The sequence below is a fragment of the Loxodonta africana genome, chromosome 21 (genome assembly GCF_030014295.1).
Source record: "Loxodonta africana isolate mLoxAfr1 chromosome 21, mLoxAfr1.hap2, whole genome shotgun sequence".
Taxonomy (NCBI): domain Eukaryota; kingdom Metazoa; phylum Chordata; class Mammalia; order Proboscidea; family Elephantidae; genus Loxodonta; species Loxodonta africana.
The window spans coordinates 47,485,810-47,503,529 of NC_087362.1; the positions used below are offsets into that span (position 1 = coordinate 47,485,810).

The following is a 17,720-nucleotide window of genomic DNA, read 5'->3' on the forward strand; positions in this document are numbered from 1 at the left end:
ATAGCAGCACTATTCACAATAGCCAAAAGGTGGAAACAACTCAAATGTCCACCACCAGAGGAATGGTTAAACAAAATGTGAAGTATCCATGTAATTAGATCAAGAGGCAGCTGTTCGGACAGCACAGGAGGATACTGATTGGTTTAAAGTCAGGAAAGGTGTACATCAGGGTTGTATTCTTTCACCATACCTATTCAATCTGTATACTGAGCAAATAATAGGAGAAGCTGGACTATATGAAGAAGAACGGGGCATGAGGATTGGAGGAAGACTCATTAACAACCTGTGGTATGCAGATGACACAACCTTGCTTGCTGAAAGTGAAAAGGACTTGAAGCACTTACTAATGAAGACCGAAGACCACAGCCTTCAGTATAGATTGCACCTCAACGTAAAGAAAACAAAAATCCTCACAACTGGACCAATGAGTGACATAATGATACACGGAGAAAAGATTGAAGTTGTCAAGGATTTCATTTTACTTGGATCCACAATCAACACCCACGGAAGCAGCAATCAAGGAATCAAAATACATATTGCATTGGGTAAATCTGCTGCAAAGGACCTCTTTAAGGTGTTGAAGAGCAAAGATGTCACCTTGAAGACTAAGGTGCGCCTGACCCAAGCCATGGTATTTTCGATCGCATCATATGCGTGTGAAAGCTGGACAATGAATAAGGAAGACCGAAGAAGAATTGATGCCTTTGAATTGTGGTGTTGGCTAAGAATATTGAATATACCATGGACTGCCAAAAGAACGAACAAATCTGTCTTGGAAGAAGTGTGGCCAGAACGCTCCTTAAAAGCAAGGATGGCGAGACTGCGTCTTACATATTTTGGACATGTTGTCAGGAGGGATCAGTCTCTGGAGAAGGACATCGGGCTTGGCAAAGTACAGGGTCAGCAGAAAAGAGGAAGACCCTCAACGAGGCGCATTGACACAGTGGCTGCAACAATGAGCTCAAGCATAACAACAATTGTAAGGATGATGCAGGACCGGGCAGTGTTTCATTCTGTTGTGCAAAGGGTCACTATGAGTCTGAACCGACTCGACGGCACCTAACAACAACAACAACATCCATATAATGGACCATTACTCAGCTGTAAAGAGAAATGAAGTCCTGATACATACTACAGAATGAACCTTGAAAACCTTATAATAAGTACGTCAATCACAAAAGTACAAATATTGTATGATCTCACTTACATGAATTACCTAGAATAGGCAAATGTAGAGAGATCAAAGTTTAATAGTGGTTAGGGGTGTAAGAGAGGGGAAGAGAGTGGATCATTATTTAGGAAGCACTGAGTTTCTGTTTACGGTGTTGCAAAATTTGGCGACAGATATTGGTGATGGTTACACAACATGATTGACGTCATTGGTGTTACTGAACGGTACCCATGAAAGATGTTGAACTGGCAAATGTATCACCTATATTTTTTACAACATTTACTCTTACAAAGGAATATTATACATACGTGTGTGTAGATGTTTATTTAATTATTATTACTTATACTATATTTGGAAACCCTGGTGGCATAGTGGTTAAGAGCTACAGCTGCTAACCAAAAGATTGGCAGTTCAAATCCACCAGGCGCTCCTTGGAAACTCTATGGAGCAGTTCTACTCTGTCCTATAGGGTCACTATGAGTCAGAATCGGCTTGACGGCAGTGGGTTTGGCCTTTTGGTTTTATACTACATTTGGAGCACTGGTGGCATTGTAGTTAAGAGCTTGGCTGCCAACCAAAGGTCAGCAGTTTGAATCCACCAGCTGCTCCTTGGAAACCCTATGGGGCAGTTCTACTCCGTCCTATACGGTCGCTATCAGTCGGAATCAACCCAGTGGCAACGGCATACTATATATACATACACACACATATATATTCCTTTGTAAGAGTGAAATAGGAGCCCTGGTGGCACAATGGTTAAATATTTGGCTGCTAACAGAAAAAAGCAGTCTAAATCCACCAGCCACTCTGCGAGACAAAGATGTGGCAGTCTGCTCCCATAAAGATTACAACCTTGGAAGCCTTGTGGGGGCAGTTCTTCTCTGTCCTATAGGGTCACTATGAGTTGGGATAGACTCGATGGCAGTGGGTTACAGTAAAGGAATTTGATTGAAGAAAAAACAATGCTGCTTTTCCCCACTTATGTCAGTCATACTTGTTAATATATTTAGCAACTTTACTTGGCCTTTTAATAGCAATTAGAAATAAAAGTGAATCTTATTACTCTGTAGTTCCAGGATTACCCTCAGAAATTTGAGCTATGTGCTATGGAAGTACTTGAACAATAAGTAAAGGTCACTTCCATTCAGAATCGCCAAGTACAACTCCTTAATTTTATGCTCTATCAGTAGGAAGCAAGAGAACATATTCTATTTCTAGGATATTTTAATGAAAGTAATATTAAATATATTCATATACTATAATAAAACACAGTTACTGCATGTTCAAACACTTAATCTTCAAATTGTGCTGCTTATTTAAAAGCAACAACAATAATAAAAGCAACAAAATTTGGTAGGCACAGGTCTAAGATTTTCACATACATTAACTCATGTTATTTTTATGCTAAAATTTGAGATGGGACATCTTATTCCCATTTTATAAAGAAACCGTGGCTCAGAGTTGTTGAATAATAGGCCCCAGATCACATAGTCACTAAATGGCAGTCCCTGTTTTCCAACCCAGGATCTTGCCTACAAGTCCATTGCTCCTTCCATTATATCATCGAATAGGTCAGATTTCCTAGTGGCAACCATGGCTGATGCAAAAAGAAAAAGGATAACAGGTAATTCACAGAACTCCCAGGAGGACTTAAGAGCCAGATTTGCAGCAGCACAGCCAAAAAGTCTCCCAAAATCACACCACAAGGCCAGTCCAGGGGGGACACTACTGCTGTCACTGACAAGCACTAAAGAATACAAGCAGGGTACATGGTATGTTCTCACTAACTGAGCATCACTACTGTCCCAGGAACTCAGTCTTTCTGCAGCTACTGCCCCTACCAGGGAGGCTACCTTGAAATATGCCTTCCTTGTGACTCTAGGGTCACTATAGGGTCACTATGAGTCAGAATCGACTCGATGGCAACAGATTTTTGTTTGGGGGGACTTTTTTTTTTTTTTTAGGACAATTGTCCCTGGAGTCTAGATTATATACTTACATTCCACCTTCAAGGGGGCTAAAGAAGGTATGTGGGATAGAAAAGGAAATAACTGGCATCTTCTGCTTTTTCAGTTAAGAGGCAGGAACTGCCCCCACCAAGGCTCATAAGATGAGGGTGAACCCAAGATACAGAAAGGAGGTTCCAATACTGGATGGCCAAAAAAAAGAACAAGCTTTCACTGAAATACCACCCTTCGACTGCTCAACATCAACAGACATTTTTCTTCTCCCAAAAAATGCTCTTGCCTAACATAATACATCCATTTATATCTAATCCAAAAGCACCAATGCCCTCCTCCGAAGTGGACAACATAAAGGTCTTTCAGTTAATGTGTCCAACTACAAGTCTAAGATCTCTAGTAACGTCACTTTTCTATATTCTGTAATCTATAGACTAAATGGTGAAGTTAGTAAGCACTAGCATATATAATATAAAATACTGGGGAAAAGAAAGAAAAACATGAAAATTTGCTAAAATATACAAACATATAATGTGACACAGAAAATTAGGAAATACAGGTAGATGCTACATGTCATCAGCAACTGGACATAACACTGTAGTTGATACCTTTGACTTCCTTCCACCATTGCTCCTTCCATGGTTCCTTCAATTTCAACCTGCTTCTTAGCTGACCAGGTTTCTTGACCTGAAATGATGACCTAAACTTCATTCCTGAGGGAGTTGAGGTATTGGTGGTCCTGCCTATGCTATAGTCTTCCATTAAATTTTCTCACTGAAGAAGTCCTAGAAGGCACTCCAGAGAATCTCAGGGTTTCATCCATAGTCCTTCTTTGAAACAATGTAAGGAAAAAGATTAGGAAAAATCTTGCAAGCCAACCCTGAAACACTCTTTTTCACATAATTGTCAAATGGCACAAGAAGTCTAAAATGGCCAGTTGAGTTAGCTAAGCATCCAATTCAATGGAATAATTGCTGTTCCCATGGCGGAAGCAACTTTCCTTTGTGTACTAAGCCTCTCAGGCTGTATATCCCAGAGTTTCTGAGATGGAAAATATTCCAAAAGTGTTTGACAGGCATTCAACATTGCAACCATTTCTTCATTTTGACTTCCTGATTCCAGAATTGTGGGTGACTACAGGGAGTTTTCTTGAACTCAATTGTTCCACAGATAACTCCTAATTCTCACTCCTCCAGCCTTCCAACGATTTCACAAGCATCTAATTACCTGTATTAAAGCCCTTGAGAAATCTACCCTTGAGAGGGAGAAAGCCAAAATATTTTGTCTTTTCTTTTCGAGAAACCTACCACATACCTTTTTTTTTCCTTTTTGCCTCCTTTTTCACGTATTCATTCAGCAAGTATTTATTGAAAACCTGTATGTCCAATTATTATCAGCAGCTGACAGTTGTGAAGAAACCTATGAAAATGATATTTATATTATTTTGTCGGATATATTTTTTAAGTGACACATAAAGCAGAATGCAAAGTTGACATCTTCAAGTTTTCAGAAAGTCCTAAATACTCTTAAATATGCCGCAAATTGCTCTGCTACAAATTAAGGTGACAGTAGATGCTAGACTTTGGTATGGCAGAGATCCCCCCAAGTATTAGGAGCTGAAAGCCCAAAGATCTATATATTTCCAAAGCCCCAAATGCATTGCCAACAACAGCAGATCCTACCCAAGGTACATCTCAAAACAAATCTAGAGTTCCTAAACTTGTTCACAGATAACACAAAAGGTCAGTTGCAACATAAATACTGTATTTTAAATGGAGGCAATTTCACCTCTAACCACAGCAATCCAGGTATTCAGTTTACTGGTGTCCAGCACGGACAGAATGGCTAAACATCTAAGACCTATGTAAGCAATGACAAGAATGCTCCTGCCAGCTTTGGAGCTTCGGTATTTTTTTGTGAATTTGTTGAATTCTTGATGTTGTTATTGCAATTTGAAATTCTTTTAGGGAAAATCCAAAATTTAGCAATAAATTCAAGGAAGTTTCCTGGCATGTGTTCTAGATTGGTCTGCACATTAAACTGGTAAGTCAAGAGATTTATTTCGTCAATAGATCAAAACCATCATTACCTACCTCTTGCTTTTTGGAGGAAAAGAGCTTTATCCTTCTATATGATTTATTCTTTTCATGGGCATCCATTCAGCACAGAGCTATTGTTTCAGAACAGGAAAATGTATTCCTTTTACAGGTTTATTCCTTCAACTGGAATTTGTTTAAGTAGGTTCCACTGCACAAACACAAAAAGCCCTAATACATGCAGACTGGGTCGGCCTCATGCCATCAGATGTCACTGCTGACGGGTGATGGCACTTATATAGATTTACACAACAAAAACTACATTAAAAATGTTAAGGTGGTGAGACAAAGGCACAAAGGCCTAGAAATTCACGGCTTGGGATTTAAACATACTATATCTAAGAGGAATGGAGTGCATTAGGGTAATGGAAAGGTGACAGCGTCCCTATTATACCTACAGCACTAGACACTTAATCCCTGACTGAATTTCCTGGTGGTGGTTGCTTTTTCTCATTCTAGGGGGCTTATGTTTTTTAATGACATTATTGTTGTGTAAATGTTCTTGTTTTATAAAGTAATTTCGGGTTGATTATCATCTGTTTATGCAATTAGCATAATTACACCTAATTACAGACTGGAAATAACATATATAATTAGTTTATTAGAGGTATAACTGTGATATATAATGATTTTTAAGCCCTTATGAAACTTTGTTAACAAACATTCCATGAATGTGAAAGCAAAATATTTGGCTCTCTTAAATTATATTTTTTCATATGCTTGATAATAATGAGATTTACTACCTGTCAAATTTAGTGTTAAAAATCATAGTGCCATATTAGAGGGAATACAAATATAAAAATTGTGCTTCGGAAAATTAGAAACACTCTCTGGTGTTTTCTTTGAGGTTTGGTTTTTTAAATCTCTCTTCAATTAAGATTTCTTACCTATAGAGTGTCACCCCCAGGTGAATTTTGACGGTAAAGCTATAAACCCGGTGAAGAGATTTATATACAACACCATGACACACAATGCCCACATGTGTTATGTGACATGCCTAACTAATAATATTGTCCCCTTTACCCTCGTGTTTGATTTTTCCGTTTGATTTTTAACCAAAAAGGAACTAAAAGACGATGAAGTAAAAATGCTTTGACATAAACAGATTATAAAATGAGAAAGCTGATGCATGTTTCCCAAATTAGCCACTAGTATTATGAAAAAAAAAAAAAGTTTTTTTTTTTTATTATGAACAAGAGAGTTGAAAATAGTAGCTGAAAAAGGACATAAACTCAACTCAAAAGTAAGAAATGCATATTAAAGTATTACCATTTATTTTCTTATAAAATTTGTATCTGTTGTTGGTACCTTTTATATCAATATTGGATCATCAGTTATAACAAATGTACCACAGGAATACAAGGTATTAATGAGAAGAGAAACCGTATGCAAGGGGAAATGGGTTATAAGAGAATCATTTTCTAGAGGATTTCTCTGCAAACCAAAAACTGCTCTAAAAAAAGTGAAGCCTATTAAAAAATTACCCTAAGCATATTCAACATATAAATTTACCTTTTAAAATTAATGAGAACAAAGATAAATTCAAGGTAAAAAAGGGATTTTTTTCCCTTAAGATCAGCATGAATTATCATTACTCTGAAGAAAAAATAGTATTTTCATTTGTTTCTTGACATGTCAAAAAAATCTCAATCCAGAAAATTAGTTGTTGACATATATAAAAATTCCAACACAAACCAGTAAAGAATGTATATCAGAGTGTACATTTTCTGAGAATAAAGACCATGACTTGTAGTTCTTTTATTTCCCTGAGGCACCAAGAACAATGCCTTGTGTAAAGCAGTAACTCAATATATAGTTATTGGATGAAAAAAATGAATTAATGAATGAATAGAAGATCAAAATAGAATGAATAGAAAATCAAGTAAGTTTTCCACAGAATAAACAAATTGACAATAAGCTTTTTCTTCTTTATTTCCTTCCTATTCTGCTTTTTAGAAGGACTTACTACTTGAGTTTTTAAAAAAGTCAAATACTCAGGCCTTCCTCCCCTTGAATATGTTATATTTTATAATGTATGTAAAACTCTAACAATGTGTCTGGCACAAAAAAATAATTAGGAAATGTTAATCCATGAAGGTTCACAAAGAGATACTAATTCCCTGAAAACGTCTTACAGCAGTCAACAAAATCCCATTAGACAAAGATGCAATCCCAGTGACTCAAGAAAAAAAATAAGTACCATCTGGTCCTGGCAATGCCTGGCAAGTAACAGGTGCTTAATAATTATTCATTTCCTCCCATACCCTTCAGTTTTACAACAGGAGGCAGAGCCCATGTTTTGGGACCAGCGAGGCTACCTGGGTAAAGAAGATTAATGCTTTCTATAGGGACACACCTCGGTTGGCTTTCACAGGTCTCCTCGGTTCAGTGTTTCCTCTTTACAAGTGTGTGCTGATAATGTGGGTCAACAAGGAGTCATGCAGAATCTCTGTCTGCCAGGAAAAGGAGACAGCGAAAGGGGATAAACATGGGAAGGAGGGAAGAACGTGACTAATTAGTAGCTAGACTCAAACAGTTTTTCTTACTTTCCTGGTATGCCCATAAATGTTTAAAAATGTATTAAACAATCAATTTGTGGTTGGTATTAATCTGTAAAAGTTGATACAGATGAAAGAAATAAGAGAGTTCTCCTCCCACCTGGACTTCAGAATCTTAGGACAAGGTTAGAATAAGGAACCTGTTGTGCAAGACCAGTGCTCTTTTCTTCACCGAGGAAGTATGCATTTCACAGTTGTGCCTGGGCCCAGCATATAATGGGCTTCCCTTGTATCCCTGTGGCCTAGACATGAACCCTCCGGTACAGATAAAGGAGGCTGCAGCCAATGCAAGCTTTTCAGACAAAAGTAATACGGTCATAAGTTTACTGACTTATTTCAGCTGTGCCCAGCATCTGGGGAGGTTGAATATCCCACCTTAAAATTTGCAAAAGGCCCAGGCCAGCTAGGATGGAATTCATAGACATTACTGAGAGCCAAATGGTCAAACAGAAGCAACCATGATTTCCAACGTAAGAACTACGTCAAACACATGTCTGACCAGCGCAACGATAAAAAATCTAGTATAATGCCCTGAAAGGTTAAAACAACTAATAATCATTTGCTCACATAAGGTCCTTTGATGCACATCGGAAGTGAAATATATTGCTGATCTTTGTTCTTTGAATTAGATTCCTAATGTGCAAGTTATGACAACTTCTGAAAGTTTGTTAGTCTCTATCTGGCTCAGAAAGTACCATATCTTCTTTGTCTTATCCTGTGGTTACTTTCTGAAAGAGGTTCATCACCCCAAACACGACGGTAAGATATTAAACCAAATACTTTGAAAAATGCCTTTCCATATTTTCTCCCGTAAGCCATTAGTCTAAAAATTGGAGATTAAAAATGGAAACATTTCCCTGGCTTTATCCTAATGTGGCATTTACACATTCTTCCATACCGCTTCAATGCACTCACCAGACTGGTATCCATTCTAAGCACAGTGTAAAGCCTAGAAAGGCATTTTATTCTTTCCAGGTGTGCTAGACTGGTTTATTTATGGTCTGACTTCCTTTCATAGTGTGAGAAACCTTAGCCTGCTGCCAGCTGCAAAGGATTGTTAAGAAGGAGCATTTTTAAGTTTAAAAATATATAGCAACACTTCTTTTTCTCCCCCCCCCTCTCTCTGCCACACTTCACCCACCTTCTTGCATTGGTTAGTCCGTGACATGTCTAAATAGGCATTTAACTGTACTCACCATCAAAGAAGGTGCCCCATGCAGGCAACAGTATATTAACTTAATGAATACCAGAAAGGATAAGAAGGAGGGTACGGAGTTGTTAAACTCCAGCCCAAGCTATCCTTCCTGAGAACACTCATCACATTCAGTAGAAAAACACCCCCCAAGGGATGGACTTTTCTCCCCTTTTGTGGTTCTATGAGACACTGGGGACCACTGCAATGAAGTACAAGTGAAAGGTACATCCTGATTAGAAAAAGACCATGTAATACACTTGTGTTTTGTGCACACAGACACACAAACTAAGTTTAAATGTTTTCTTGTTCATCAGAAGATCCAATGCAGTATTTCCTTGTCTGACTACATAAGTCGTTCCAATTAAAGACCACTGTTTGCCCTACTGAAGGAGCCCTGGTGGTGCAGTGATTAACTGCTTGGCTGCAGTGGTTCAAACCCACCAGCTGCTCCACAGGAGAAAGAGGTAGCAGTCTGCTTCGGTAAAGATTTATAGCCTTGGAAACGCAATGGGGCAGTTCTACTTTATCATATATGAGATGGAATTGATACTACGGCAGCAGAGTTATTTGCCCCATTTGTGGCCATATCACAACCTAAATATGTAGATACATCAAAAAAAAAAAAAAAAAACCCAAACCCATTGCCACTGAGTCAATCGCTACTCATAGCAACCCTATAGGACAGAGTATGAATACCCCATAGGGTTTCCAAGGAGCAGCTGGTAGACTACAACTGCCAACCTTTTCATTAGCAGCCAAGCTCTTAACTACTGTGCCACCAGGGTTCCTATGTGGATATAAAAAGATGAGAAAATTTCGATACCATAAAAGAAATTGAAACATATTTGAATTTAAACAATTTTCATAAAAGTACAGAGCTGGATAATTTGGACTGAAATAACTAGTCTTAAAGAAAAAAAAAATTTTTTTTTTTTAAACTAGTCTTACCTCTAACAAATTGCACTCTGTATGGACAACTTTCTAAATGTTTATGAAATGACTAGTGTTTGTAAAAAAAAATCTGAGGAAGTCTTTTATTATGATTTGAAGAAAGAAGAAAGCATGTGAATGACTGCACAGATGAAACATAACTGATTATTGGCAATAAAAAGGCTGAAAATACTTGAACATTTTTTAAATAAAGAAGCATTGAATCCGAACGACATAGATCATAGATCATTTGAGAGGTTAACAAGATCATAGAGTAGTTACTTTTTTTTTTTTTTTTTTTTGGAAAGGAAAGCCCATTTTTATTGGGAAGGCGTGGTTTAAAAAATGACCACATAATTCAGTGATCCACGGGAATCTTTGGCATTTCAAAACTTGAGTGGAGCCTTTGGAAAAAGCTCATCACAGTTCCTTTCAATCTTTGAGGAAGCTGGCACTCTGCGATGGAGTTGTTAAACAGCCTGGCCATGCCAAAATTCAACATAGCACTGCCCCAGGGAGGCTGCTAGCTGCCTGACCTGAGCAGGCTCGGAGTGAGACTGGAACAAAAGGCTAACATCCATTTCAAAAAGGACCCCAGGAAGCATCTGTGTGAGGATGAAGAGTGTATGAAGAGTGTGGAGGTGGAAGCTGAAAGACAGTGGGAGTGAGGAAAGCCCTAGCTAAGGAAGGCAAAGAGAGTTGTGGAGCAAAGGAGGCAGAGTCAGCAGGTTTATTAGCAGAAGTCACACACCGCATTGCTAGGCAATGGTCAATTTCCAGACGATAACACAGATAACTGCAAAGCAGTAAAGATGAGGGGTGATGAAGAATGCATCTTCACACGCGCAGAAACAACAAAGAGAAAAAAGGAGCAGAGAGACAGAGAAGAAAGGAGAAAAAGGAAAGAGGAAGGGAAGGAGGAAAAGACGGAGGCAAGGAAGAAGAAAAAAAGGAGAGAAGGAAGGAGGGAGAGAAGGAAGAAAGAAGGGAAGGAAGGAATGAAGATAAGGAGGAAAGGAGCAAGGAAGGAAGGAAAAGAGGAATATGAAATGGGGTGGGGGGCACTTGAAGAAAGTTCAGTTTTATCAAAGTGAAGTACCAAGAATCTTTGTGTTTACTCATTGTAGAGTCTATCTATCTAGGCTGGCTAATGGAATGCTATTCCTTTTCTTGTGCTGTCAAGCACTGCTAACAATCATTAATGGCATGAAATTCTTTATCACTTAATTTGTTATATTAATCCCATTCAGGTTTAACATTACTAGCACAAGTCTGTAAATAGCAATAATAATGCCATCGAGGTTGGTATCAGTGATGCTGAAGAGTATTATGTAAAACGTAGCCAAAGAGCAGGGAGATGACAGGTTCTTATAAATCTTTGTGTGATGTTAAGAAAAAGTCTTGCACAAATTCACAAAACTGTAATCTTAATATGATATAGTGTCCTCTATCCTCTGATGTCCTTCCAGAATTACTTGTCATGCTCCAACATTAAAAAAAAAAAAAAACCTCATTGTCCAAGGAGCATCTTAAGGGTTAATGTGTATTTTAATAAAGCATCATCTTTAATCCTCCCATTTTGTGCCTGTTCTTCTTTCAAAGTTAGAGTAATTCTTTCAAATAAAACTTCTATTTGTTAAATACTTTTAAAAAACAATAATGCTAGTGTAAAAATGGGGTCATTGCCTTAGTATATTTTTTACATTAGTCACTCCAAGAAGTGTTTGTATAGCAATTTAAGTTCATGTAATTAAGGACTTGAACTGTGCTGGGTTTTACTGGTTTGGCAAACTGGAATCCTTCCAAGGGGCCTTCAATCCCTAGCAAAACGAATTGGGGGCAGCCATTTTAGTGCAACAATCATCCAGAAAAAGATCATGCCCCTTCTTTCTGTTTGACTTGTGGAATTTCTCCTAATTTTATACATTTTTATTCATACATCAGATTTCCGGTCAGCTCCGTGGGCTCTATTTAATAGAATGCCTCATACAGTGTGTAACTGTGCCCCATTTTAAACAAGGGGAGTGAGGGTGATTACGATCAAGGTGAGTGCCATCAAGTCAATTCCAACTCATAGTGACCCTATAGGCCAGAGTAGAACTGCGCCATAGGGTTTCCAAGGTGCAGCTGGTGGATTTGAAAAAGGGGTAGATTCCCCCCTTTTGGTTACCAGCCACGCTTTTAACAACCACTGTGCCAAGGTGAGTGGATAGTGGAAATGAAAACAATTGCCTGGACAATTGAAGACATAAGTGGCAAAGTTTTATTAAAAGACAAGTTTATAGAAATTAATTTGGGAAAATTAGGTGATTTTGCCTAATGAAGGGAGTCTGTAATAGACAATAGTATATAAATCTTAGAGAGCAGACACTTTAAGAGATTAGAGGAGTCCAGTTAAGTTGGTCTAAATACCAGAAAAACCACTAGTAAAGAATATCATTTAAAAAAAAATAATGACTCTGCTATAAAACCAAACCAAACTCATTGCCGTTGAGTCGATTCCGACTCATAGCAACCCTATAGCATATACACATTGTACCAAAGGCTCATTAATTAAATTATTTTATGGCTTGGCTCACCACTGAGTTTTAGAATTCACGTTAAATTCAGATATGACTTCTAAGGAGAAAAGGAAAGAGCTCTCTATCTGCTACTTTAAAACTGTTTGAGGTGATTTTTTTTAAGTTGAACACTGTCATCTTTCAACGTATTTTCTAATATTTACCCAGAAGTACCTCTATCTTTAGTGATTCGTCCTAAACAATACAACTCTTGAGAAAATAGCTGCTTAAATTAGGCTTATCCTGAATTAACTGCTGCCTCAGTCACCAACTACTTACCAGTACATACTACAATAATTACAACTAACATTTGTAGGCATCTTGTAGTCTACCAAGTGATAAGATAAGCTTTTATCTTATTAAAATTCACCAGACTCCTGATGAATTTTTGCCCCAAAATTATAGATAAGGGAGTTAAGGCTTAGTTTAAGTAACAGTCATCATTTTCCTAAGATCATACCAGGCAAGTTGCAAAACTGGAACTCGAACCCCCAAACCTCTACCTACGAACCTCCAGATCTTACAGGAAGTATAAACCAAGGTTCTGGCTCTTCCTTACAGTCAAGTTGTAAAAATAAACACAGTGAAAAGCAATATAAGATGTAAATCACAGTTTAAGGGATAATAGATGTCACAGCACTTCACATCCACTTTGACATTGAACACTACCACTCCATAAGAAACAATGGTATTTCCAGTAATCTATTTTACTTAAAGGAAAGGGTTAAATAAGCCAGCGAATGCCAACAAATGTTATTTGGGAGGTAGACTTGGCAAACTTCTAGTCTGAGATTTTGCTAATTGTTTTTCCAGGAAGAAGCTTAAGTCTCTTACCAGCGCTATGCTGGATAAGCTTTGCCTTGGGAAAGCCTGGGTATCCCACTTGTCATAACAGTTGCACAGCTACTGTAAAGATTACAGAGATGAACTTTTACAAGCAGCTGTCAACCACACTCTAACCCCAGGCAGCAGTCTGACTTTATGAACTACTGGTCACGACCAGGAATATGAATGGTGCATTATAAAACTGTCACCATTGAAGGCGATTCAAAATAAGTCTTGCTGATTGTGGGAAGAGGTGGATGTAGGATACAGGAATTCATATATACGTCTACTCTTATCATCCTTGAATATGAATGACAGGGGTTCAGACATATTCTCACTTAAACGTCATTCTTCAATATGCTTTTCCTTCAGCTTAAAATGGGATCCACACATTCCAGTGATAAAGGCCTCAAAAGAGGCAGGTATTTACGTCTTATTCACCCATACTTGTCCTAAGTGCAGTGGCATGGTAGAACACAAGAAGGGCAGACTTTCTAGTCACTCTGGTAAAACATGTCAAATTACCAATGCAGCCAGCATCTTCATTCACTGGTGCCTAACCGAAGGAAAAGGTTGGGTGAGGGGCAACTTCCTGCAAGACTGCAATGATTAAAATAAGAAATAAGCAAAAAGACTTAGTGGAATTCTGGAACGTTCCTGGGTAAAACTGTTTCAGAGTGCAGAATCCCTATTCACACTTCAGGATGGAATGTCTAAAGGCTGAAGGGATATGCCGGCTTAGTGCATTTGGGCCAGGTGATTTAGTGTCCTCGCCACTTGATTTTCAGGGAATCAAGAAAAGAGTTCAGGCTATAAAATACCTTTCTGCTCATTTTCCACTGGTAGGATTTCAGAGGTTAGCAAAGACCGAAAGGAAGCTGAATTTTTAAAAAAATGTTTCCTCCTGCAGACCTGGAAGGCTGGGCCCTCAAGTTTCGAGTGGCCCATCATGGAAACCCTTCTCCCTTTGTTACATCTGCCGGGCCCTCCGCTAAAGAACTGAATTAGATAGACAGGAGAAGAGGAGGAGGCTACTGGGGGTGGGGGATGGAAGGAAAGCTTGTGCAAGAATATATTTTCTATGTCTCGATAAGGGAACAGGATTCTAGGTAATTGCCTGGTTTTCTCATTGTTCTCGGCTGCCATGTGGAGATTCATAGAGGGGCTGAAAGGATCTCTCTCTTTTTTTTTTTCTTTCCCCTCTAATTCTTTACTCCCCTCACAGACCCTCCAAATCACCCCTCCCCCACTTAATCCTTTTCCCTCCCCTCTCATGGTGCTTATTCCATCCTAGGGAAGAAAAAAAAAGTAATTTGTCTGTTTTATTTATGATGCAATGAAGGTATGCTGCACGCGTCAGGATAGCCTGACACTGGTCAAGCTATATGACAGCAGAGAAGAACTGCCTTCATACTCCAATGAGTGTATGTTTTAACCATTCGTTCACCACAGCACACCACTAGGTTTTGTCATGATTTCAGCACTATTTTTTTTTTAATCGGTTTTGCTACATCCCAATTAAAACTGAAACACCAAGTGTTTTCATGGACTGTTTTTTGTCTTTTGCATTTTTACTCTAAAATACATGAAGTTGCTATATATCATCTGGCAAAATTCAAAGTTGTCCCAGGATTCAGATACAAGACAAACATTTGGTGATGGTCAAAGAACTTCACTATACTCAGGAATCTAGAATGGTCATGCTGCAAGTTCCGAATCAAGACACACCATTTAGTTATCAGGTGTATAAAGTGGAATTAGTTAAAATTAAAGAGAAATTTCTAGGTCTTTATCTACAGAATTAAAAATGAAAATGAAATCAAATAGCCAGAGTCGTCCTATAATGAATATTGAAAAAGAACATCTCTAAGTAAAAAGACCTCAGTATTACAAACATTTTTTTCTCAGAAAAGACCAAAGTTAATAGGTATTTGCTATTCCACCTTCTATTTTTTAATCAGGGTTGTTTTCTCCTCTACTGTTTTGTAAATTAGGACTTTTAAGAGAGACTTTGACAGCAGCAAACAGAATGGCCGAAGAGGCCATTTTATTGCATTTATGCCTTTTCCATTGTTGTTGCGCTGCGCTCTGTGGGTACCATAATCTACCTGCCAAATTCATACTCACTTGGGTACACTCTGAAGTGTATTCTCCCTTTACATTTAACAACAAGCTCTAATTCCAGAGGGTCTGTGTCGCATCCTTTCCCCCTTTCTCCATCCCCTGTTGCTTTGCCACCAGCAATTTAATTCTCTTTTTCAGACATAAAAGGACACACTGGGTTTTAACAATTATACTTTTGATTTCCTCATAAAAAACAATGCTCAGAATTAGGCCCCAGACAATCTGTTCTTGTCCTGCAAAGGCCTGTGGGGCAAGATTTCCGGAAGAACCAATGGGATTTCTGCTGACTGAAAATATTTTTGTTTTAATAAACTACAAAAGAAAAATGCTTTAAAAAAAAAAAAAAAAAAACACCTCACAACAGGTTCAGAAATATAATGCAATGCACACAGCATGATACAGAAACAAAGACCCAGCAAACAGGGAGTATGATGAATGGTCTTAACCGCATGGTATTTATTTATTTTTTTAAATCTGCATTTGCCTTTCATCTGCAAATGAAAGGAATAGGGAGAAAGTAAGTAGGCATTTGAAGGAATTTCTCTGGTGTAATAAGAGCAAACACAAATATTATAAACCCAAGCAGAATTAAGAGTATAGCAGCAAAGATATAAGGTGGTTGAAAAATCAAGGTTCTCACTGTGGGTTTTTTTTTTGCACTTGGCTATGGAAGGTGGCAAGAAAAGGCAGGACAATGCAGACAAAAGACAGAGAGGTAACCGCACTGCTAAATGCCTCTGCTCTTCAAATCAAATGTGGAAGTTAGTTAAATTGAGTTTACAAAAAATACTTAGCACATTTTTTCACCCTTTAAAGATAGAATTCATATACACACAGTCCCTGGGTTTCGAACATCTGACTTATGTACAACCCATAGTTATGAACCAACCCCCGTAAAGCCTATTAAACATTTGAGGTACGTACAATGGTTCATAATAACAAACGGGTGCTTTGTGACATGCATCAAAACATTATTATTACTATTACTGTATTATTATGTTAAAGACTTTTTAGTGCATCTGCAAGCGTTTCTGTAACGTTTTTATGCGTAGAAAAGTACACTATATACTATAAACTAAGACAAATATTTGAGTAACTGGCATTTAGATACGAACCGTATTGAACTGTTCCAGTTTATGTACAAATTCGACTTAAAGACAGATTTAGAACCAGAATTTGTTCATAATCTGGGAACTGCCTGTATAAGACAATTTTTTTAAAATCAATGTGTTAAGATTATTAAATAGCACATACATACACAAGGTGAATTATTAAATTTCCAAGCCATAGAAAAGCCACCCACCCCTTTTCTCTGTACATATTGTTCCCAAGGTGTTGGTGGGAACAAGGCAAATCCAGCTGTATGAGTTCTGTATTGTGCATGATGCACTTGATAGACCATAAAAGTTAACATGTTTTGGCAAAGGTACTAATTTACAAATAGCTGATTCAGTGTACCTCATTAGCAATGGAAGAATGAGGTATTTTTTTTTGCATTATTTTATACAGAGAAAGAGAGAATGTGCATACCATTCTCATGAGTTGTATCAATACTGATATCAAAAATGCCCATAAATTTCAAAGACTGAAAGTCTTCAATTTTTAGTGAGAAATAACAACTCTATCCAGTATTATATCTCTACTCTAAATATCTGGAAGGCTTAAGCAGTATTTTGTACGTTCTGTTACCATATTTAAGTTTCTAATAATTCATTTTAAGTACTGTTCATTTAAAACAAAAGGACACAATACAAACAACTCTTTAAAGATTTGTTTAGACTGGAGGGCAAACACAATGCCCAACTGTTAATGACAGGTAGAAATACCCACCCCACCCCCACCAAAGACGGGCTAGTTTGATATACACAAAAATTTTATACTTGACCTGTAGTTCTGGAAAAGAAGAGTTTACAGTACATATGTTGGCCTTGGCAACTCTGACAGGCTAGAACAATGCCAATATAACATACAATAGGCTGTTTGATCACAATAAACTTGCTAAAATAATATTCTTTCTAAATAATTGACACTAACAACCATGACTGTGTGTGTAATATCAATATAATATAAAATGGGCCATTTGATCAAAATAAACTTGCTAAACCAAAAAATTCACGGCAGCAAAATAAACCTTGGGACAATAACCTCTGCAGTTCTGAATCTCCCGTATGTTTTAAATTTTGGAAGGTTTATAATTTATATTTTCAAAATCATTCAGAATGGGCTAACAGGATAGATCACATCACTGTGTGTAACCTGATTAAATTTCACGTTGGGAACTGACAAGACTCCTCCATGA

The 17,720-nt window shown here is 37.8% G+C and overlaps 1 long non-coding RNA gene across 3 annotated transcripts in view; it reads right to left on the reverse strand.

Annotated features, from left to right (window-relative positions):
* The window catches only part of LOC111752573 (uncharacterized), a 363,311-nt gene that overhangs the window by 305,449 nt on the left and 40,142 nt on the right, over window positions 1-17,720 (reverse strand). For all 3 annotated transcript variants that reach the window (XR_010318857.1, XR_010318855.1, XR_010318856.1), the window contains exons 5-6: window positions 7,585-7,681; window positions 4,447-4,551 (exon numbers count right to left, since the gene is read on the reverse strand). This is a non-coding gene — a long non-coding RNA (uncharacterized LOC111752573). The remainder of the gene's footprint in view (window positions 1-4,446; window positions 4,552-7,584; window positions 7,682-17,720) is intronic.